The sequence below is a fragment of the Mus musculus genome, chromosome 5, assembly GCF_000001635.26.
Source record: "Mus musculus strain C57BL/6J chromosome 5, GRCm38.p6 C57BL/6J".
Lineage (NCBI taxonomy): Eukaryota > Metazoa > Chordata > Mammalia > Rodentia > Muridae > Mus > Mus musculus.
In genome coordinates, this window is record NC_000071.6 from 149,106,845 (window position 1) to 149,132,099 (window position 25,255).

At 46.5% G+C, this 25,255-nt stretch overlaps 1 long non-coding RNA gene across 1 annotated transcript in view; it reads right to left on the reverse strand.

Moving 5' to 3' along the window:
- Window positions 1-12,720: 12,720 nt before the first annotated feature.
- Mm2pr (macrophage M2 polarization regulator) overlaps window positions 12,721-25,255 on the reverse strand; it is a 62,472-nt gene continuing 49,937 nt past the window's right edge. The window contains exons 2-3 of the long non-coding RNA NR_015478.2: window positions 20,530-21,937; window positions 12,721-12,985 (exon numbers count right to left, since the gene is read on the reverse strand). This is a non-coding gene — a long non-coding RNA (macrophage M2 polarization regulator). The remainder of the gene's footprint in view (window positions 12,986-20,529; window positions 21,938-25,255) is intronic.

The following is a 25,255-nucleotide window of genomic DNA, read 5'->3' on the forward strand; positions in this document are numbered from 1 at the left end:
TCTTTCTCTGTAGCCCAGGCTGGCCCTGAGTGCAAACCTCCCTGCCTCAACCTCCCTCATGCACATCCATATTCATGACCATGGAGGGCTCGGCTCCCCTGTTCCTCCTTTGCTGAATGAGACACACTACAATGTTACTTCTGTCACGGAAGCAAACCTTCCCCGAGTGAAATGACTTCATGTGATCCCCGGTGAGGTTCCATTGTCAACTGGCCTCTGCCACCAACATTTTTTTAAGGGAAGATTCCTTGACTAACACCTGCTGTGCTTGCTCTGCATTTAAGCTGCTCAGACAGACCACTCCAGGAGCTGTGTCTTTATAAACCACAAAGAGAATCATTTAAAGCAGAAACGCACCTAGACTCGAGTACTACATATATCCAGGGGCTACATTTTAGCTTCAAGACACTAAAATCAGCTAGTGGGATATTTTACAAGCTACTCATCAAAAGAATTTATTGGTAAGATTTCTTTGCATAAATTACCATTGCAAGAAGCATGCTATATAACTAATCTGTTTCCATGTCAGTGCAAAAAAAAAAAAAAAAAAAAAAAAACCAGTCCTTTGAACCAGTGCTTTGCTGGTCTCTTACACCTTTTTAGACAAGGTTGTGTGTGTGTGTGTGTGTGTGTGTGTGTGTGTGTATGTAGCCCTGGCTGTCCTTGAACTCTCTTGTGTAGACCAGGCTGGCCTTGAACTCAGAGACCTGCCTGCTGTGCCTCCTGAATACTGGGATCAAAAGTGTGTGCCACAACCAACTGGCTCAGTTTTTGTTTTTTGTTCTTTTGGTTTTTTTTTTTTGTTTGTTTGTTTGTTTTTGTTTTTGTTTTATTAGAAAAGGTAAGTGTACTCTCTTCATTTTTTTTTTTTAATGCAGCCTTTCTCAAATACATTTATCATAGACCCCTTTTCTTGGAGAAACAACGTTTGGCATCTTGCCAGAGAACCATTTAGGAAATGCTGGCCTAAACAAATCCCTCTCTGCTCCCATGCAAGTGCTACATCAAAATGCTAGTAGGGAAGGGATCACCTCAGGAGTCATGTTAGGAGACAAGACAGGAGAGCTAGAGACTCCATCACTGGCTGCGGTAGCTTTGTGTTCTGGTTTTAAACGAGTTTATAAACTGTAAAAAGGGGGGGGGGGTTTCCCCATTAACTGGAAAACCAATTTTATTTATTTAAATAAAGAAATAATAAATATCATAAAATAAATTTACTTATTTATTCATTCACTTTACACCCCAATATCTGCCCCGTCTCCTTCAGTCCTCCCCCCCCCCACAGCTCTTCCCCTTCCCCATCTTCTGTGAGAAGGGGGAACCCACCCCATATCCCTCCACCCCGCCGCATCAAATCTCTGCAAGACTTTATTTTTTTGACAGCTGTATTAATTTTACAAAATACCTATGCAGCAAAATGGATACCCTGGACGGTATTATCTAGCTCTTGCCGTTCCATATATCTACTTGTGCATTTCAGTAGATAAATAAATAAATGTGGCTTTGTCAGATAATATACTTCACAACTGAATGCAGCAATCCCCTAAGGCTGACAAGAACACAGCGCCCGCCCGCCCGCCCGGTGGTGAGCACTGCAGCCCGGGCTCACGTTAGCCACCCATGAAGCAAGCGCTGTACCACGGGGTTATATAACCTTGGTCCCTGATAAAGTTTATGAGGACAAATAACTTTAGTCCGTGTTAAGAAGGCTAAGAGAGCCGCTAGCCATGGTGACTCACTTGTCATCGCTTGACTCAGGAAGCAGGGGCAGGTAGATCTCTGTGAGTTTAAGGCCAGCTTTGACTACATAAAGAGACCCTCTCTAAAAGTGAATAAATGAGTAAATAAATGTGTGTGGGAGCGTGAGAATATTGTCTATTCTGTGCCTTTAAGTTTGTAAACTTTCAAAGGAAGCCTGTGTACGCAAAATGTGAAAACAAGTACTTTTTTCCATTGAAGTTGAAATAGAACTGTAATATATTTCCAAAAAGGAGAGGTGCATGCTCATACAATTTCCATGAGCACCAATCCCTGGGGATGTTTTTTAAGTTCAAAGTGCTGAGATTTGCCATGTTGTAGTAAGTTTATCCTTATTTAGTTTGGTGTTTCTCCTTCTCAGATCCTGCGTGGTTCTTGGTAAGGGGCCTGGTGGTGTAGGCCCACAATCCCAGCTACTCCAAAGGCCGAGGGAAGAGGAATGCGAGTTCAAGGGAGCAGAGACTGGAGACAGCTTGCAAAGAGACTAGCAACGTCCAAGGCTCTAGGTTCAAAGTCTATGAGTGAGGGAGACAAAAAAAGAGGGGGGGGGGTGCAGACAGACAGGCCCATGTGCACACAGAGTCACACACAGCACACAGACACACACACACACAACAATACACACGTATATATACAGACTCACAGATACAACACACATACAGACACACACATACACACACACATATGCAGACACACACACACATATATACAGACTCACAGACACACACATATACAGACACACAGACACACACACACACATGGGTAGGGGTGGAGGTAGCCGCAGAGACAGAGAGAGACTAAAGGTTGAGGACACAGATCTGATTGGTGGATAGCTCATCAGCAGAACTGACAGGAGAAAGCTGGAGGCTGGAGCTACAGTCTCAAGATCACTCTGCTTCCCTTAAGCAACGTAATAAACACAGTTGACTGAGTGAGCTGTTTGGAGGAGAGTAGCTGAGACCCTCTCCACTCTGTGCACCCCTATCTACCTCTTCTCTCTTTTTTCTTTCTCATCTTCCTCCTCCCCCTCCCCCCTTTTTATTTGTGTGTGTGTGTGTGTGTGTGTGTGTGTGTGTGTGTGTGTAAGAGAGAGAGAGAGTCTCTCTTTGACTCCAGGTCAGCTTCAAACGCATCATCCTCCTGCCTCCATATTACTACACTGGGACCCTAAGCTTCATTAGACCAGACATGAAGGTGGCCTGCAGAGGGGCCATGTACCCTCTTCTGAAGCCAGGTGGATTCAAGTCCTGGCCCAGTCACTTACTGTGCATGTGGTGAACAAACACAGGCAAAACAACTAAACACATTTTATTTGATGTTCAGAAGATGGGACTCAGGCTAAGTTGTGTGTAGGTCCTCACAAACTATCTTCAATAGTTACTAAGTACCAAAATCCAGATGAGATGGGTTGCCACTCACAAGCTGAACATTGTAGCTCAGCCTCGATTACCTCAAAGGTGCTCAGAATACTTACATCAACTAGCATGGTTAGGAAAACACTCTAACACAAAGCCTATTTTCCAGCAGTGTTGTGTGCTTCCACCAGTGCAAGGCTGACCAGAAACCATGGATCACCGAGGTTACCCCCATGCATGTGGTCAGAGGTGGGTGGGGAGATCAAAACCCCAAATCTGAAGTATGGCCGGTACCAAGCACCGATCACCTTCATGTCATGGTGGAGTTGATAAACTGTTAATTGAACTATCCTAAGACTGACTCTGCCCGTGGCATCAAAGGCTGTGGTAGGCAGGGCTAGGAAAGAAAACCATGCCACCGGGAAGATGGAGATGACCCTCCTTCAAACCACCCCCTTTATCCTACGCTTTCTGAAATGTCTCTTTTCACCAGGTTCTGCCCCACCCCCCCTCCTCCCCTTCCACCCACCCCGGGGCATACAAAGGAAAAAGGAAGGCAGACAGATCAATTCACTATATTCTTCAGCTGTCCGTGAGCCGCTGGTGTGACTCGGAGTCCCTGCTGCTGCTGATTCACCTTTTGTGTCGCCAAGGGCACGGGTGATGCAGCATTTCTAAAGAATATCCTGAGGTGCCTAAGGTTCTGGGATCTGGGCTCTTTCCTTGCCCGTTTTTCCACTGCCCCCACCTCGCCATCTTCCATATGTACCTGTTTCTTGGACTAAAAGACAGTCCCAGGAGCGGGAGCTGGTCCAGAGCACATGACGCACATGGTCCCCCAAGGACCCCACGTCAGTCCCCAGCAGCCAGGTCAGGTGGCTCACAACCGCCTGTAACCCCAGATCTTAGGGATCTATCTGATGTTCTTTCTCTCCTGGACTCTGTGGGCCCCTGCACACACATGGCATAAACGTGCGACACACACGCACAGCAGTGGCAGTCTTCCTTCTAGTGTTTTATTCCAGCAATTAGCATGTAGTTTCTGAGTTTGGACAATAGGGTCTCCGATGGTCGTGAACCCGGAAGTGAGGGCACCTGTGGCCCTGGCCAACGGGTTGTAAGACATCTTTTGATTACAAGCTGTGCTCTGAATTGTAATTCTTCCATTTAAAGTGCAAAACTTCAGTATTCAGAACACCCAGAGTCATCAGTCTGAGCACTCCATCACCCTGAATCCTGTGTGCAGTTGGTACCCATTCCCTCCCTCCCGGCCCCTGGCAACCATTGATCTACTTCCCATCTCTGATTATGTCTATTCTGGATATTTCTGGTAAATGGAACTCCAGCATGTGGTCTTTTATGATTGCTTGCTTGCTTGCTTGCTTCCTTCCTTCCTTCCTTCCTTTCCCGAACATGTTTTCAAGGCTCATGATTGCTGGTGAATATATGAACATTTATATAATATTCTTACTTAAAATTATTTTTACATTTATTTTTATTGTATGTGTCTGGGTGTTTTGCCTGCATGTATGTATGTATGCCGCATGCATACAGCGCCTGCGGGGGCCAGATAGAGGAAATCAGATTCCCCGGAAGTGGAGTTACAGGCTGTTATGAGTGAGTGACTGTTATGGGAAGCAAACCCAGGTCCTCTACAGAGCAACCAGAGCTCTTAATCTCGGAGCCATCTCTCCAGCCCCTGTATCCTCTTGTCTAATACTCTTTGACTATGCAGACAACTATGTTGTATTTAGCCGCTCATTGCAGGGAGTAGGTGAAGTCCCAAGAGAATATGTATTGTTTGGCACAGCCACGCCATGTCAAGGACCCCACAGCCCCAGAGCCTTGAGAGTAGCAATCTTCCCTAGATGAGTCTCAGAGGGAGGGGTGGAAATACCTCTTCTTCACGTCTGGTGGTGAATGTTGACAGTGTTTCAGAAAATGTCCACTGCAGCCCCACCCCAGCCCTGTTCTGGCTTAAGGTTCACTCTCCTACTGAGACGTAACCTACTGAGATTAGCTAAGGCAGCCTTCTTGTTCAGCTGTGTATAATAACTACACCTGTTTATCTGTATGTAATAACACAGCCTTTGTTCAGCTGACTGCAGTAATCCTGCCTCCCTGGTCAACAGTGTATAACAAACACCCCATGCTTTCAGGGTCCTGCTGCGGGAAGTATTTTTTAAAACAGCAAGTTCCCATGCTTGACCCAGCTACTCTCTGCCCCGGCAGTTTAGCTGGCCTGTTCTTATCTTGTGGAGACTCTCTGACTTAGAGTTTCAAGATCTCTCCACCCAGCTTGCTAGGTTCCCACTGGTGGGTTGCTACCATGCCAGCCCCATGCTTCAAATCCCCCATGGCCTTTGGGGTGCACATCAGGCAAACCCACATTTTGTCACCGTACCTTTCTCTCTTGAGCCCAGACGAGCTGACGCGTGAAGGAAAACGCAACACAAACTTAGTTCAGAAACAACAATAATTCAACCACTGGGCCACAACAACTAAAATCCTAATCTTGTAAGATTTATTTAATCTAAATCCTCTACTGTCGAATCCTGACGGATTTGCCATTGAAACCAGGAGAAACTAGTAGCTACATCTTGTCCTCACACTATCCCAGTCCAAAAAGGACTCTCTCTTTCCTCTTCCTCTCTTCCCCTATCCAACCCAGAAGTCCCTCCTACTCGACCGACCAGCGATTGGCTCCTCTATTTATTAGGGGATGGTTTACAAGAAGTCACCTGAGTTTGTGACTCACTCCTCACCCACTAACCCTCCCAGGAGAGTGGAATTAACATCAAAATACAGACAGCACCAGGCCCATCCGCAACAAGGTACTGTGACTTAGAGCAAGCACAGGCTGCCCCATTCCAGCTTTTCTGTTTGTGTATCTGTCTGTAGGTCTGTGTATATGACTATGCTGAAATGTCACATCAAGCCGCAAAGCAGTGGCAGTGTCTACAGCAGTGTGTGCAGGTTCCAGGGCTTCCTACCTTGCCTGTCGATTGTTATTTTTATCGTTTTGTTAGTGGGCTGAATGGGGGTGGGGTGGGGTGTAAGTGGGTAGTGGCCTTGCTGTATCTCAGGCTGGCTTGAAATTTTCTATGCAGTCTAGGTTGGCCTCAATGTGAGATTCATCTGCCTCAGTCTCACGGTGGTGGGTATACACCTGAGCACTGACATGACTGTTTTCTATCTTTTTAGTCAATTGGATGAGAAGCATTGACTGTTAATTGTTGCATTGGGCTTATTTTTTAAAGTACCGTCCCACACATGCGTGTGCATTTCTGATCCTTTTTTGTTTGCTTGAGGTAGGATTTTTCTGTGTAGCACAGGCTGTCCTTCCTGGAACTCACCCTGTAGACCAGGCTGACCTCAAATTCAGAAATCCACCTGCCTCTGCCTCCAAGCATGGGGATTCACTGGCATGCACCACCACTGCCTGGCTGTATTTCTGATGGTTACATGACCTTTCAATGTTCCTCCAGGAGGCAAACATCAGGAATAATTTGCTGGCTTGTTCACAACAGCTCGTTTAGCCAGCAGAATGTGAATGAGAACGTAATGAGGCTTTAGATTCTGGGAGCACTGGCTCTCTAACTCCTCGCTGTTCTAACCTGGGAGCAGGCAGGTCAAGGGTCACAGTGGATTCAAGGGAAGGTGGGGACACACAACTGAAACGCCGCCGTTCCTGTCTCTTTGACCTTGCTGCTGCCTTCTCAAGACATCGAGACCTCATGGGACATACTGGTCTGTAGCAGTCTAGCAAGATGCTAAAACCCCAGCATCTGATTATAGCTAGGCAGGGGCTGAGGTGAGAAAAGGGGAGGAGGAAGGAGAAACAGGGTGACAGAGAGGAAGGGAAAGAGGAGGAGAAGAAGAGCCTACACCTTGGGAAGGAAGTTCATGTCTGCAGTTCACCTTTACAGTCTGCAGGAAAAGCTGCACCCTGGTGTTCAGGGTTAGGTCCCTGGAACACCAGTTCCTCGGATCCTAACACCAAGACTTCCTAGCTCCGACTCTCCCAGTTGGTATGGTAGAAGTCAGCCTTGTTTTGTAAAACAGACTCATTCGTTACTCTTCGTGCTTATGAACTAAGGGAACTGAAGAATTCTTGCTCGTGAGAGCATTTTCTATTCATGAACTATCCCCTTTCTGTGCAAGAAAAAAAATCAATATTTTATGAAATAATCTCACTGGAGATTAAGCGTTACAGCAATGCTCTAGTCAGAGAGTCTTCATGTTGCCTGGTAGCAGCCGAGCAAAGCCCGATGCTTCTATATGATGAAGCCCCCCTCCCCCGTCGCTGGAAAGGCAGCCCTGAATGGCTACACCACAAAAGCTTGCTGGTGTTACAGAGTGAAACAGATCAGCAGTTTAACCTCTTTTTATTCCTATCATACAATACCCAAGGCTGGGTAACTGTAAACAGAAGAGGTTCATTTTAGCTTTGGGGGTTCAATGGTTCACATGTAGAGAGATGCTCTCTTGCTGTCAGAGTCCAGAACGGCTTAGGGTATCATCACATGGCAACGGGCAGTATGTGAGTTTGTGTGGTGTGTGTGTGTGTGGTGTGTGTGTGTGTGGTATATGTGTGGTGTGTGTGTGTGTGTGTGTGTGTGTGTGTGTGGAGTGTGTATGTGTGTGGTGTGGTGTGTGTGCATGTGTCTGACTACTCCTTCTCCCTCATCTTCTGAAGCCACAGGGATTTATTCAAGGGACCTCTACTCTTGACAACTTTATTAGTCCTAATCCTTCCCATAGGCCGTGCCTCTGAACACTGTCGTTGGGTTGACTTTTTCCGCTGCTTAATACCTCACACTGGGAATTAAGTTTCAGTAAGAGCCTCGGGGGAGCAGATGAAAACCACATTCCAACCGCAGCTATCAGCATGTGGCAAAGCTCTGGAAGTCGGATGTTCACTTCAGGATATTTCCAAAGATGCATTCACACAAGGAGTACAGTGGTGTGGAGGAGACTCTCCACACACCGTGGTGGGGCTGAAAGGCCTCCACGCCAGATCCTTCCGCTCACCCCATCCTTGCCGGATGCAGAGCATCACAGCATCATCGATCTGCATCCAGAGAACTTTAAGTTCTAGATCTTGCTTCCATGTCTTCTGACTATGCTTTATGCAGTTATAATCTATACATGTACTACTTCAGATGTTGTTTTATTACTTAATATTGTCAATACTTTTCGTTTTGATTTATTTTCATAAATGTTGTAGTGGCTGTGTGATATTTTGTCATAATCTGCTAAGTCTTTCCGTGCCTCAGACCTCGTATTATGGTTTTCTGGGGAAACTGAGTCACTGGGACACCCCCCCCCCCACTACAGCATCCTAGGAGTATAGACATCATCGTATTGCTGTATCTATATGCTCACATAATGAACAACGTTTTGGCCAGAAATGGACCAAAGAGGACGGCTGCCACGTAAGACTGTGTGGCAGTGTCTAGTCTTAGCTTCTGTAAGAATACTCTATGATCGTCACACAACAAAATCACCAGGCGATGGGCTTTTCAGAACACAACCCCAGTTGTCACATTATTGGATACTGTGGTGGCTTTCAGGCCTTTCCTCCTTATAACTTCTTCCTAGGACCTCTCGGGAGAGGAAAAACAAAAAACAAACTATGTTGGGCACGTGGACAGTGCCACCAGATGGACATAAGACCTGGTGGAGCCGAGTGTGCTCAAACCCCTGGAATCTCAGAGATCTGAGCCTGCAGGGGTGGGGCTTCCCTCCCCCCCCCCACCCCCGCCTCTACTGCCTGCTCTGGAACCATGACCCCCAACTGAGTTGGCCAGGGGCACTCAGTCACACAGCACACCCAGGACGCCTCTCCATGCTAAGGAGGCATCTCAATAGCCTTAGCCTTCGGCCAATGACCTTCCCTTCCTGGATGTTCTCCGGCCCTTCCCCAAAAGCACGTAATCCCTGGCTCACCACAAATAAAGAGTATGCATTCACATCTGTGCCCAATACAGAAATGTGAACAAGCTAAGATTGTCTCAGAGAGCTGCTTCATCGAAGAGAACCACGGGGAGGGTCTCTTTGCCTAAATGAGCCATGACATTATGGCTCCTGGAAAAGGCCTCTTCTCTTCTCCCGCTCCTCCCCCACTGGATCTCAACAAGACCTGAATCCTGCCAGTGTCCCCGGCTCTGCTTTCCCTACCAGCCGTCTCACACCCTTCTGATGCCTACCCCTGAGCCAGCGTCTTGGTGGTGTCCAGACACTGCTGCTGGAGAGGCAGAACACAGGACCACAAAACAAAACAAAACAAAGAACAACAAAACCAAACAAACACTCCAACCAACCAACCAAAACAATAAAAACCTTTATGTTTACTTGTAGTGGGAAATATTAAAAAATGGACTGACAGACAGACCACATGGCTCCAGCTGGGTGATCTCAACTTGGTGGTCTCTCTGGGACGGAGCTCCCAAGTCCGTTGGTGGATCTCTGCCGCTAGCCCCATGCGATGACCATCCACCCCATGGTCAGCCACCACAATACCCATTTACCCGGTAGAAACAAAATTCTAGAAGCTTATAATTAACCAATCAGATTTATGTGTCAATAAATTCTCAATTTACAAGATGCCAATACAATAATTTCAGACCAACTGATAATGATAAAAGCTTTATCCCAAATATTCTAACCTTATGATATCATAACTACCTGTGGCTGGCTAAAGCCATGCTGGTTCACATCCGCCTCCATCCTGGCCTTCCTCCCCTCTCCTCGGACGCTCCCTGTCTCTGTAGCTCTTAGTTCCGCCTCCCTTTTCCCTGTCCAATCACAGGCCTCTTGCTGCCCTAATATTTTTAGTGTGATTGGACAGGGAAAATCCTGTCACATTTACTGAACACCTCCTGGTATCTAAGGGGTTTAGTCAATATTTTTCCAATTGCGCGAGGTAGCAGTTTTTCTTTTATGGTGCTAGGAACTGAGCCTGGAGCCTTGTGCAAGCTAAGCAGGTGCTATACCTATGAGCTACATTACCAGCATGAGGCTGTATTTGTTGTTGTTGCTTTGTTTTGAGACAGGGTTTCTCTGTGTAGTCCTGGCTATCTTAGAAAAACAGTATCTTTTTTAAAAAATGATTTTTAGATCGATTTTTCAGTGTTTGCCTGCACACACACACACACACACACACATATATATATAAAATGCAAATATATATACATATACACACACACATATATATACACATACATATATATACACACACATATATATACATAAACACACATACACACACACACACACACACACACACACACACACACATATATATATATATATATATATATCCACTGTGCACTGCCATGACCTTGGCGGTCAGGAGAGTGTCAGTTCCCCTGGAACCAGTTATGGATGGCTGTGAGCTACCACGTGAGTGCTGAAAACTAAAGTTCAGGCCTTCTATGAGGACAGCCTGTACATCCTGAGCCATCTCTCCCAGCCCGGGATTTTTTAATTCTCATTTTGTAGCAGAGCAATGATGAGAGAGAGACTCATCAGAGAAACGAGGTTTGGGTTCCCTGTAGGTGCGCCATTTAACTCGGGTTCTTCGACTATAAAACAAGAATAATAATAGGCCTGCTTATGGGGCTGCTGGGAAATGGTGTCTACAAAGAGTGGGGCGTCATTTGGCTGGCTCATAGCAAAGCTCGAATGCTGGAGGAGAGCAGGGGCTGCCTTTATTCTCCTAGTCCAGAGACACCAGGAGGCTCCTGACCTCTCTGACCCCAAAGCCCCATTACTCATCACTTCACCATGCCTTCCTGAGTATCTTTCCTTCCCTTGCTGTTTTCCATGACTCTTGGAAAGATCTAGAAGTACCTGGCACTGTTTGGTGTCAGTATCTCAGATCACAATCAGCTGAAGTCTCTGCCACCATTGGCTGTTCATTTCTGGCCTTAGTGTTTGCAACAGGGCCGGCTGCTGTTCTCTTATTGGGACTGGGAACTGGCCTTTTTAATCTGTAGCCTGCGCTGTTATGGTTGGATGCTCGAGGGTCCCCCACCGGGTACAGGGACCAAGGTGGCTGTGGATTGGTTGCCCTCTTTCTCTCCAGGGAACTGGGAGGTAGTGAGCCAAGGGAGGAAGCCAGGCTCTGGAGAGGCAGCTGGGGAGGCCAGGGCTTGGCCTCTGGGGGTCCATTCTGAGTGATTTTGTTTTGTTGTTTTGTTTTGTTTCTTAGAGAGAGGAAAGCACGGTCAGAGATGAGGCCATGGTCAGAACCCTTAGCCTTCTTTCATCTTGCCCTTCAGCTAGAGAGGAAAGAACCCTTCTGTTTCCTCCAGTGGAAGGCTGCTCCCCTCCCCCAGGGTAGCCTTAGGCCAGGGAAGGAGTGCCAGCCTCAGGGGTCCCCTGGCTGCATGCAAAGCATAGGGTGAGGTCAGGCAAGGCTGTTTGTGTACCTAACCTTCCCCAGAGTTAGTGTCACCGTGACTTCAGGCCAGCAGATCTGAACCTCAAATGGAACAGAAGGCTCTGATGATACACTGTGACATAGGAGGGATGGGAAGGGAGCCAGGCAAGTTAACTGTAACTCAGCCGGACCCTGTGCCTGGCAGTACGCTGACCCGACATGTCCAGCTTTAAAAAGCTTAAGTTTTTTACCCTCCAGCAACAGATGCCTTCTGTAGACTCCAAACCTGCCCACTCCCCCAGTACCATTTCCTCAACGGAGAGTAACTGAAAAGCAAGCGGGGTACCGCTAATTTTTGGTTTCATTTAAAGCAGACAGCGGTTGGAGTTTATGTGTAACCTTACACTGGAACAGGCAACTGTTGGTAGAGGTGCACCCTTCTGCAGTCTCATGATCCTGAGCTGAGGGCTCAGTGTGCTGCAGTGTGGCGAGCCTTCCCGCAGATGGCTGTGAGGACAGATGCTGGACCACTGAGCCTCTCCCTCTGCCTCTCTCTCTCTCTCTCTCTCTCTCTCTCTCTCTCTCTCTCTCTCTCTCTCTCCCCCAACCACTACCTACCCAGTAAAGCAGCAAGGAAAGCTCTCCCACATAATTAGGAACACAGGGAGGCACTCCCAGCCCTCAGCTTCCCTTCTAAAGAACGGACAGAATATAAACATTGAGGTGTGGGACAGAGAAACTGTACTAACCCACCAAAGGGTTAGTCTATGGTGTTTCCTCTCTTTTTGTTTGCTTGTTCTGTTTTTTTTTTTGGTTTCGAAGACAGGGTTTTTCTGTGCAGCTCTGACTGTCCTGGAACTTGCTCTGTAGACCAGGCTAGCCTTGAACTTGGAGACTTGCCTGCCTCTGCCTCACGAGTGCTGGGATTAAAGGCTAAAGGCGAGCGCTACCACCGCTGCTGGCTGTGTTTCCTCAGTTTTAACTGCGTTGCACTTTGTAAGGTTATGCTGGCTGCCAGAGACTGGTCAGAACCGATCATGAAGTTACACAAATACTTGTCTACTTAATACGGGAAATGGCGGGGCCGATGAGAAGGGCAGAGAGTAAACGCGCTTGCTGTGAAGGCTTGACGACCTAAATTCAGTCCTCAGGACCCCCATACTACGGAGCGTTGTCCCTACGACCTCCACACAGATCACACATGCACATCTCAGACACACATTGTTAAGTTTGTTTATTTTTTCTTTAAAAGGGAAGTAGAAACAGCGAACTAAGGGACTGCACACTTGCACGACAGGTGCAGTTGTGAATCGGTAGGGTATTTATGTTTAAAACTTTGTGGTGGAGAGACGGCTCTGCCAGCTGCTGCTCTCACAGAAGGCCTAGTTTCAATTCCCAGCATCTCCATGGTGACTCACAGCTGTCTTTAACTCCAGTTCCAAGTGATCTGATGCCCTCTTCGTTCTGTCTGCGGCACACAGACCTATATGCAGGTAAACACTCATGAAATAAAAATTAATCTTTAAAAGAATGGTGTTCGGGGCTGGAGAGATGGCTCAGCAGTTAAGAGCATTGTTTGCTCTTTGAAGGTTCTGGGTTCAATTCCCAGCCACATGGTGGTTCGCAACCATCGATACTGGGATCTGATACCCTCTGCTGGCATGCAGATGTCCAAGCAGTTGGAGCACCTATATATTAATTAATTAATTAATTAAACCCTAAAAAATGTTGATCTGATAGCATTGCCTATGCAACATGTAAGCATACTCAGATTTTTGGATGCATATAATGGCCTAAAGATGGCCACAGTGGTAATCTCAAGAAAGTGGGTGTATTAGGGTTTCTATTGCCATGACAATAAAAAGAGAAAAAAGAAAAAAAGAGAAAGAAAGAAGATAGAAAGTGGGCTCAGTGGTTAAGATCACTGATTGCTCTTCCAGAGGTCCTGAGTTCAATTCCCAGCAACCACATGGTGGCTCACAACCATCTGTAATGGGATCCGATGCCCTCTTCTGGTGTGTCTGAAGACAGCTACACTGCACTCACATACATGAAATAAATAAATAAATCTTTAATAAAAAAAATAGAAGATAGAAAATAAAAGAAAAAAAGAAACATGGAAGAAGGAAGGAAGGAAGGGAGGGAGGGAGGGAGGAAGGAAGGAAGGAAGGAAGGAAGGAAGGAAGGAAGGAAGGAAGGGGCTTAATCTCAGTTTGCAGGCTCAAATAACATCCCATCAGCACGGGAAGACAAGGAACCTGGAGGCAGGCACCGAAGCACAGAGGCACGGAGGAAGCTGCTAACTGGCTCGCTCCCCAGGACTTTCTTCATACCACCCAGGAACACCTGCCTAGGGATGGCGCCACCCACAGTGGACCTGGCCCTCCCATGTTAATCATCAATAAAACCAACCTGGTAGAATATTTTCTTAATGAAGTTCCCCTTCCCAAATGACTCCAGCATGTGTCAAGTTGATATAAAACTAGACAGCTCATTAAAGCTTTTAGACTTCTGTATTATATATATAAAAAAAAGTAAATGTTTTATACTGCATCTACTTGGATTTCAGGGAAATACATAGCTTTTATAAATTGAGGGAAATCCACCATAACATTTCTTGCTCTGTGTTTTCTTATCAATAGTAATTATCTTTTTTTTTTTTTGGTTTCCATTTGCTTAGATTTCTAAACACTGTCCATCAGTAGAGCCTCGAGAAGAGCCTTCCCTTTCCACGGACATCGGACACCTCACAGAAGCTCCCTGGTACCCTGTGCCATCCAATACAGATCACCACCAAGCCTCTTACCACCATGTTAAAAAACCTTTTCCTTTTCTGTCTTCAAGACCCTTTGAATGCCCTCTTATTTTGGTGATATGTCTTTGAGAAACTTCCTCAGAAATGGTGGCAAATTTTTACTGTCTCTTACAAAATACCCTTATTTTACTGCCCCCTTGGTAGGACAGGAATAACTGTCCTAACTTGCAAAAGTTACAGGTATTTCTCTCAGGTAAATCTTTTAGTTTCCAATATCTATATCTATATCTATATCTATATCTATATCTATATCTATCTATCTCTCTATATGTAAGTTTCTAAGTCATTCATCCATTCTCTCTCCCCCCTATATATTTCTCTCCCCTCCATTTCTCCCTCCCCCTCCCCCATCAATTCCCCCTCCCCCCTTACTCTTTAGTCTACCATGATGCTTTTATTCAGTGGCCCCATCCTGCTGTTCCCCAAGATTTTTGGGTCTCCTTTGGAAGTGGCTCTAAATTTTACCATCATGTGTTGAACTTTAAAAAGTATCAAGTTTTTTATTGAAAAAGCACATGCTTACAGATGAGAGCATAGGTCATAAATAGCAACCTGACGGATTTTTACAAAAACAAGCAATTGTATCATGTAATAGACTCTGCCAGGAGCCTGCCACAGCCCTGCCTGCCCCCAGTAGTGACCACTGTCAGTCATCTCTAGTATTACAGATTTGCAGGTCTGCTTTTGAGTTTTTGTAGACATGGAATTATAAACGTGCGTTTTTGTTCCTGTCTCTCATTTCCCATTAAGCCTGCCAGATTCACCCAGGGCACAGCAATTCATCCATTCCTGGATCCATTACATGAACATACTACAATTAATTTGCCCAATTTTAATAGTGATGGCTTTTGACTGCAGTGGGCTTTAGCTGTTACAGACAGGGCTGCACAAATGTGTTGGCACCTGGTCTTTGAATAAATGCATGCAATTCTGCTGGGTGTGGGAGCCCTTTTGTTCTCCTCAATATTTCAGCGCAGAGTCAGAGAACCCTTGTGTTCATTTTTATATCTGATGCTGGGGATTAGACCCAGGACCTCAAGGGTGCTAAGAGCCTTCCACACCTCCAGCCCTCAACGAATACTGTTAGCATGATTATTTCTTCTTCTCCTACTCTTCTTCCTTTCCTCCTCCTCCTCCTCCTTTCCTCCTCTTCCTCTTTTCTTCTTCCTTCTCCTCCTCCTCCTCCTGTTCCTCCTCCTCCCCTTCCTCTCCCTAGGATCTTGCCCATGCCCAGGTAAGCACTTTCACTAAGCTACACCTTTCAGCAGGCATTTTAAATCTCAACGTTTACTTTAAATTTTTCCGGAAGAGTTTCTTTGATAATTCTCCCTTCTTAAACTTTGTGTATTTTTCTTTCTGAACTTCTGTTAATCTACATCAAACATAGTATACCCATTTTTAAAGTATTTTTTTAGCTGGGTGGTAGTGGCATACCTTTAATTCCAGCACTCTGTAAAAAGAAGCAGGCAGACATCTATGAGTTTGAGACCAACTTGGTCTACAGAACGACTTCCAAGACAGCCAGGGCTATACAAAGAGAGACCTTGTCTTGTAAACAAAGAAAACAAGTTATTGGATGTGCATGAATATTTTACCTATATGTATGTGTGTGTACCACATGCACACCTGGTGCTCATGAAGGCAAGAGCAGGAGGTGGGGGGCATTAGATTTCCCAAAACAAGCATTACACATGGTTTGTGGGGGTTGGGAATCAAACCTATGTCCTCTGAAGAACAGCCAGTGCTCTTAACTGAGTTATCTCTCTATCCACCCCATCATTTTTATATGTTCCTTTCCTTCTTTTGAGAATATTTTGACTTCTTCTTTAAATCCTGCTATTGGCTTTTTTTTTGTTGACCTTATTTGTAATTTCTAGAGAGTTAAAACAAGTCTGACCTTTAACTATATTGTCTCCCGGGTGCAGTGTCTTCCCTCCATAGGGTTAAGGTGATGTTCTCGTGCTCTCTGCAATGCTTTCGTCTCTTCTCCACCCTTGTTTGTATTGATTTCTGTTCTGTCTGGGCCACTGGCCAGCACACAGAGACCCCTGGCTGCCCCATGATGCTTAGGAGTATCATTTATCTTGGCCCGTGTTCTTTTGCTGAAGATGAGTACTGTAGCCCCAGGAACTTACTTAGCATGTAGTTCTAGAGCTGGGAAGTCTGTAGTCACAAGTGCGAGCATGTGCTGAGGACCCAAGGTCACAATGAGGGCGGCAGGAGCTGAGAGTGGTGGCTCACACCTGCAACACTAGGAAAACCAGAGCAGGAGGATCATGAGTTTCAAAGAGAGGGTCCCGTCTCAAGAAAAACACCAAAACTGCGCCGGAGGGCATTGTACTGTGGAAGCAAGCAACCACGTGCACTCAGCCACTAATCTCAGCAAAGAATTCATCCTCATGACACCATCAGATCCTGGTCACCATAGAGAGGCCTCATTTGCCTTTAAGAGGATCTGGGAGTTCTCTTCCCAACCCATCTACTCCCGTGGACACACATACTTGGAAATGCTGTCTAGGTTGGGGAGGCCAAGAGCCAGGCACTCCCCTGGGGGTACCAGATGTCTGTATTTACACATTTTCTCCTTGGAAGATCCAGGATGTAGTCTTGAGTCACCGTGACCACCTGAACGAAACGTAAAAATGTAGTCCCTCAGGGCCACGGCCACATGTCAAGTGGCACCTCTGCCACCTAACAATGGATTGTGCACAGAGAAAAGATTTCCTCAGCTCAGGCAGGAGGCTTCAGGGTTTATTTTGGTGTCAGGAAGCAAACAGGGCACCCAGGACATGAAGCCCAGAGGCTCATGCTCTAACCAGTGAGCCACACCCCCAGCCCTGCTCCAGGGTTTGCTGTGAAGGTACGTAAGTGTGTGTGTGAGTGCAGGTGCGTGCGAAGGCCAGCAGTCAGTTTCCAATGCTGTTTCCCGTGAGCCACCCACCTTAGTTCTGGAGACAAGGTCTCTCATTGCCTGGAACTCCCTGATTAGGCCAGCCTGGTTGGCCAGTGAGACTGAAGGGATCCTACTGTCCCTGCTTTCTGATAGTTGGCATGTCAAGCCTGGGCCACAAAGCCTGGCTTTTTAAGTGTGGTTTCAGGGGTCCAACTCAGGGACTCACACCTGTGTGGTGTTCCATTTACTGACTGCATTGTCTCCCTAGCCTGGTTTTGAAGACAGTGACATTAACACACATTGCTCAGCTCTGCCATCCCTCATGTGGCTTTCTTTAAGTCCTAATAAGCTTTGACTATTATACAAGTTACACTGAGATCTGTGTGCCTCTTTCCCAGAAGATAAATTATAAACAACATAAAACGAAAGTGTACTGCTTCCAGAACACTTGTGAGAGAAGCTCTTCTTTCTCCAAAATTATGCTTGCTTCCTTCTCGGTGTTTCTATTGAGTTATGATAAAATGCCAGTTGGGATCTCCGGCTTCTGCACAGAGAGACACAGAAGTATCTCTGCATGGAAGCAGGTGCCTACGGAGCTTTGCTGTGCATTGAGTACCAACTCCTTGGTGTCTGTCTCAAGGTCAAATGGATGACTGCCTTGGAAACGCTGATCTTAGGTAGCAAAGAACATCGTGCACAGGGCTGGAAGCAGCCTGTGTTAACACTCACTGTCCCTCAGCTGGGGTGTGACTCAGTGGCAGGGCACTTGCCTAGCAAGTGCAAAGCTATGGTCCCAGTCCTAGCACCCCAGGGGGAAAATGTCCTTGATCCAATAAAGGGATAGCTCGAGCATTCTCAGATGCTGCAAAATGTTAGTCTCGATGAAATAAGAAGAATCAGAAAAAATGTTGCTATCACTCAGGTTTGAAAAGTCCTCCAAATGCCCATGTGTTAAAGGTTCAGATGTTGGCCTTAGTTTATTTGGTTGTGGTGGTTTGAATGAGAATGGCTCCCTAGGCTCCTGTGTTTGAATGTTTGTTCCTTAGCTGGTGGAACTGTTTAGGGAGTATACTGGCTGGTTTTGAGTCAACTTGACACAGGCTGGAGTTATCACAGAGAAAGGAGCTTCAGTTGGGGGAAATGACTCCATGAGATCCAGCTGTGGGGCATTTTCTCAATTAGTGATCAAGGAGGGGGGGTCCATTGTGGGTGGTGCCATCCCTGGGCTGGTAGTCTTGGTTCTATAAGAGAGGAAGCTGAGCAAGCCAGAGGAAGCAAGCCAGTAAGGAACATCCCTCCATGGCCTCTGCAACAGCTCCTGCTTCCTGACCTGCTTGAGATCCAGTCCTGACTTCCTTTGGTGATGAATAGCAATGTGGAAGTGTAAGCTGAAGAAACCCTTTCCTCCCCCACTTGCTTCTTGGTCCTGATGTTTGTGCAGGAATAGAGACCCTGACTAAGACAGGGAGGATTAGGAGGTATGTCACTGGGGGATATGCTTTAAGGTTCCAAAAGCCCAGGCCCAGGCGCTCTCTCTCTCTCTCTCTCTCTCTCTCTCTCTCTCTCTCTCTCCCTCCCTCCCTCCCTCCCTCCCTCCCTCCCTCCATCTTGTGGATCAAATGTGAGCTCTCAAGTACTGTTCCAGTGCCATGCTTGCCTGCCGCCACATCTGCCTGTCTGCTGCCATGCTCCCTGCCTTAATGACCAGGGACCAATAACCCTCCGACACTATAAGCAAGCCCCCGGTTACGGGCTTTCTTTTATAAGTGGCCTTAGTCATGGTGACGTTTCACAGCAAAACAGATTCCCAACACAATGTACCTCGCCACCACAGAACCAAAGCGACAGGGATTGGAACCTCACCACCTTTGGCAAAATCAGCTTTCCTTGCAGCTCAAGTTGGTCATCACAAGTGTCCTGTTGGTGATGGGACGCTAACAGCTGTGGCCACAGTGAAGTAGCATCCCTGCATCCTGGCAGAGCCAAGAACATCACCTTAGTAATAAGTATTAACCTCAAAAGCAAGTGAGGTCAAATTATTTTACACGTGAATGTTCGTACCCGTGAGGCTGAAATGTGCATGTTCGGGTGTGTGTCTGCTCTTTAGAAAGCCCCTAAAATAACAAGTTCAGGGTGCGAGGCCATGTGATGAAAACCCCGAAATGCTTGGCAGCCCGTTAGGAGGAGGATTATTTCAAAAGGACAAGTAGAGTGGACTGTGAGTGCTTCCCACACAAAGTAATGATAAATGTTCAAGGTGACATCAGTCAGTGCTGAACACCTGACCTGAGCATTATAGTTTGCATGCATATACTGAAGTATCACTGCACCCCATAAAGGAAAAAACTCCCGGCCGGGCGTGGTGGCACACGCCTTTAATCCCAGCACTCAGGAGGCAGAGGCAGGCGGATTTCTGAGTTCGAGGCCAGCCTGGTCTACAAAGTGAGTTCCAGGACAGCCAGGGCTACACAGAGAAACCCTGTCTCAAAAAAAAAAAAAAAAAACAAAAAACAAAAAACAAAAAACAAAACAAAAAAACAAAACAAAAAAAACAAACAAAAACACCCCCCCCCCCCACAAAAAACAAAAAAACAAACCTCCATCTGACCGGGACCTAGCTTCTTGTGAGTAGTGCTCTCCTTGTCTGGGCTGACTTGAGCTGAACAGAACACTCTAGCCTCTTGGTTTGGTGAGTGTCCCTTCCAGGTCCTCTTTCTGCACGTGTTTAAGGTCTACCCTCCAGAGTCATAGAACAATTTTTTAAAATTCCACGATTTTGCTGGACATGGTAGCACCATGTCCTTAACTCCAGCGCTCAGGAGGAAAGGGTGGGCAGATTTCTGTGAATTTGAGGCCAGCCTGGTCTACATTGCAATTTCCAGGCCAGTCAAGAGTAACATAGTGAGACCTTGTCTCACCCTGCCCCTGGCCTCCCTATAACTTCTTTAAAAAAACAAAACAAAACAAAACAAAACACTAGGCTGAAATTCAACACAGAGAACGGGAGATACCATTGCTGGTAGGATCTCGGGGATGGAGATGGGGTTGTGGTCATTTCCAGAAGCTCTGGAGGCTCACTTATCTGTATCTGTAAAACTCAGGAGCAAGGGCCCTCTGCTCAGTGCTAAACACTGGGAACAGAAAGACAGGCAGCAGAGCAGACGATCCTAACCCATGCCGTGCGATCCATGATACAGCCAGGTCTCCCTGACATGCTGCAGGGAGGTCACAGAAGGATTTAGATATGGATTCTCTTCCCACAGCTGCCCGTCCGGCAGAGGAGCCGATCCCGACCCTCGAGGATCTGCTGATGACCTACCAGGCCACTGTTCCTTTGCCTGAGTGTCGGCCCTGTCTGGAAGAGCCTGGTTTGGCTTCAGGACCGTATTTGTTCCCTGGTCTTTGCACCTGAGCTGGAGAGTCGGTCCCGTGAGGTGATTTTTAAGTCTGGCAATTCATGCTGTATGAAATATTCATGCTTCCTGGTTCTCAAGCTCATCCGATTCATGTTGCAGCATGCATTAAACTTATGAGAGGCAGAAATACTGGCTCTTCTTTAGGCAAGATGATGAACTCGTCAGTGGGAGAAATATCTGGTCCTGGATCCTTCCGACAGATTTCTCCAAGGGAAGGAACTCCAAATGCAATTACCCTGGCATGTATGCCTTTCAGACTGCCGTGTAAACCAGCCCAACAGGTGTGAGCAGACAGATGTTCACCAAGCGCTCAGCCTTCGGGGAGGAAACATTAACAAAACACACAGCATGCTTCCCATGAGCATCGGCAACGGAAGAAAAAGAATTTACCATCTATGCTCGTGATTTATAAAACGCAAGTCCCAACTCGTATTGAAAACCTACTGTAGGGCAAGCTGTAAGGGCTGGAGATGAGAGATAAATACACGCTTGACACATCTACTAGTCACCTTCGTTTAGGAACACAACCTTCAAGGAGTCTGGTGGCTCGAATCCCTGCCCAAGGCTTCTCTGGGGGTTTAAGAGACTTCTAGCCTACTTGCATTCCAGTCTTCGTGGGAGCTACAGAGATGCATTGTGCTTGCAGTGCCGAGGATGGAGCTGGCTGGTCCTGTTCATCCTTTTGCCTTGTGCAGGTTCCGTGCCATCTTCTCCTCTACCTTCGACACTGTTTTTCAGTAGGATGACAGAGTGAAGTAGAAACTTCTAGTTTTGGGAATGTTAGTTATATCAAATGATGTTTTGCAGGGGCACACAGGTGAAAGGATGTCTTGCTAAAGCAAACAAGTGAAGGAACGTTTTTCTGAAGCCACACAGGTGAACGGATGATTAGATACAGCAGTCACAAGGAAGGACACTCGATGCAGGAGTATGAATTTGACCCCACAGACAGCGGGAGATGAGCACTTAGCATGGGTTTGGTTTGCTCCGCCTTGCTATTCTTCACCAAAGACACACGTGTATTGGTTTACCTCACATAGCATTGTTGAGCTCAACTGGTGATAACTTCGACGTTGAGAGAAACTCGCCCACGAACTGCTCATGAGGTTCCCGTGGCAGCTTGCCGCTTCTGTGGCCTCGCCTCAAGCCGGCTGGCGAGCCTGGCGGTTTCTTTAGGATGGACCACAGCTGTCTGGTGTCTCCTTGCTGAAAGGACAGGACTGCAGCTGCTGGTTCACGCCTAGAGTCCGCCTGCCTAGAGGCCTGGTCTGCAGCTGCAGAGTCATATTTGGTGTTTCCTACAGGACTGAGCTGCTGAGAAAGAAGATCAAGCTCGCACCCAAAGAACTATTGCTGAACAGGTCCACTTCCCCCACATCCTAATAACGTCTCCATTCCATGACCTCTGCTGGGTGGTAGGATAGAAGAGAGGTTGAACCCTTATTAAAAGTAGGTTGCAAAAACTTTGAGCCAACAACAGAGTTTCCATCTTTCCTGCTGTAATCACGTGAGCTAAACTTCATTCAATGGTTCTGCTCTGCCCTTTTCTGGCTGCTCATATTTGGGGGCAGGGGTGTTTTTTAAACAGGGTTTTTCCATGTTTTCCTGGATGTCCTGGAACTAACTAACTAACTAACTAACTAACTCTGTCTCTCTGTGTCTGTCTCTCTCTCTCTCTGTCTCTCTGTGTGTCTCTGTCTCTGTCTCTCTCTACCAGGTTAGCCCCCAAATCGCAGAGACCTGCTTGCTTCTACCTCCCGAGGGCTGGGATTAAAGGTGTGCGCCACCACTGCCTGGAGCGGACAGTCTTCTGTATTCCTGAGTTCCACATCCTCAGATTCAACCAATCTCAGTTTGAAAACATTTTTCAAAAATTCCATTTATGTTGAACATGTACGGATTTGTTTTACTCTCTTGGTCTATAGAAGGATAATGAAACACTGTGTAGATAGTATTTACATTGTACGAGGCATGGTAAATTGCCCGAAGATATTTTAACATAGGAAGATATGTGTATGCCAATGACATGATTTTATAAGAGGTCTGAGCATCCTTGGATCTCAGTGCCGGTGAGGGTCCTGACACTGACCCCTTGAGTACTAAAGGACCACTGTCCAGCAGGCATCTGTACACCCTGGATTATATCACCAGCTTGCTGACGTCATGTCACATCTGTGTTCTATGCTCTTGCCCTCCCAGATGTGGGGACTTTACTGAATCACTGCAGTCTATTGCAGACATGATGACTCTTTTCTCTGGGTTTCTCCAGCATCTACCTCCTAAAAACAGGACTACTCCGACGTAAATGCAATACAGAGATTAAGATCATTGAGGAATTTAATAACAAAATATTAAAATTTATTTTGAGTGCCAAGTCAATATTCACATTTCTTTCAGGTGGATTTTATTTACCCTTCAAGATTGATTTCAAGAAAAAACAGGGCTTTCAAGCACTCACATTGCATCTCCCATAAAACTGTGTCTATTGGAGCATTGGTCATATTAGTTTATTTCCTCTTACGTAGTATCTAAAATTCCTCACTTCAATTCCTCAGGCCCTTTCTGTAACTCCTTGTATTAGTTGGCGACTGGATGGATAAACGAATGAACAAGTGTTCAAGATCCTTATTCTGCTCTCTGGTTACAACTGCTCAAGGCATCTCTTTGACACCGTGGCCACTTCCTTATCCTGTTCTTGATGGTAGCACCTCCTAGTTCCAGGCCCTACATAGGCTGCTGTGGACTCAGCCTGACGGGCATCTTGCCTTGGCCTGTGTTAGCTCATTTCCAGCCCCAGGACCACTGTCCCAGGATCCCCAAGGTAATCACCTGGCACTTGGCCATACACAGTATGGAACTAGTCACCCTTCAGCAGTGATAGGACAGGAGCACATAGGTACGTGATCCAGTTTGATTGAGTTCCCATTTCTGAGACGTGCTTCTTCGAGTACCTCAGATGCCCCTGCAGGACCAAGGAGCAGATTGTCTGTGATGGCTGCCAATCTAAAAAGCACCCCCCCCCCCCCCCCCCCCCCCGGCTTTGCTTGCTTTCCTCAAAGTGGCCATTCACTTCTTTCCCCCTGGGGCCACAGTCCCACACAGCTCGCCTGCACTCATGCCTTCAGGAGAGCCCAGACTAAAACTAACAGGTAAAGTAAAGGACACCAGGCCCGGGAGCCAGAGAGCCCGCAGTTGAACTCAACTCAAGAAGGGCCATTCACAGCCAGGCGGTGGTGGTGTGCGTCTTTGATCCCAGCCCTTGGGATTAACCTCTCTCCGCTTCACTGTCCTCAGTACATATTCTGTACAGTTATGATGACAGGGACTTCTCCTGACTCTGTTTTTGTAGATACACACATAGAATATACACAAGCTCCCAGAGGATTGACTAGACTTCACCTCGAACAGGTAATTGCCACAGAGCAGTCCTCCTAAATGAGAACCCCTCATTATTCCCTGGGGGTGAGCCTCTTAGTTGCTCCTGTTTAGCCCCACTGCCCATTGGACCAGCAGCAGGGATTTCCTCTTGCAAAATTAGGCCGTTATTTCCTCCTATGGCACGTGTGCCGGGCTCTGTCGAGTGGCCGTATTCTGTCCCGTGGACAGAACAGCATTAAAGTCTATACGGTGACAGAGTGGGGATGGCCTGTCTTTGCTGCATTTCACAGTGTTTCACGAGGCAGCGGAGTCCCAGTGGCCTACAGTGCAGGGTCCCTTTCTTTGCTGATCAGTGCTACCTTCCTAACTGTGGGATCTCTTCTCTGTTGGCTAATTTTAGGCAGTGGCTTTTACCAACAATGAAAGTTCTAGTGAACGTACTGAGTGTTACAATAATGTACAGAATAAACAATGTGTGGGATTGCTGCATTTCTTTTGTTTGGTTTAGGGTCTTCATATGTAATCCAGCTGGCCCCAGGCTTGAGATCCTCCTGCCTCCGCCTCCTGAATGCTCCTCCATGATCAGCGTTGGGATTATATTTAAAGATAATTAACATAGCAGTGACAAACTCTGTCTCTGTGAAATATTTAGCCTAAAATTCAGGGAAAAATAAAATGACACTAGCATTCCACAAGACTACATGCTGTTTTGTTTGAGTCACCAAGTCTTTAAGTTTATTTACTCACATATGAATTAAAAACAAATTAATTTTTTTTTAATTTTATTTATTTTATTATTATATGTAAGTACACTGTAGCTGTCTTCAGACACACCAGAAGAGGGAGTCAGATCTTGTTAAGGATGGTTGTGAGCCACCATGTGGTTGCTGGGATTCGAACTCTGGACCTTCGGAAGAGCAGTCGGGTGCTCTTACCCACTGAGCCATCTCACCAGCCCAACAAATTAATTTTTATGCTAATGTTTCCAGACATTGTGACTTTTATAATCTTAAGTACTTTTTAAAAAGGAGCAGTGATTCTATGATACTTGGCACTGGGTTCCCCCTGTTCATTTTTATTTTTCTACAGGCAATGTTCTGGTAAAAATAACCTGTGTGCTAACTGTACTGAGAGTTTCCTCGGGCACTGCACACCAGTCAGTCAAGGTTATCCTCACACCACTCCTGGGGCTGGAAACACAAGGTCTGCAGCATCCCTTAGTGACTTTTACTATGTACACGTGTGGCTGCT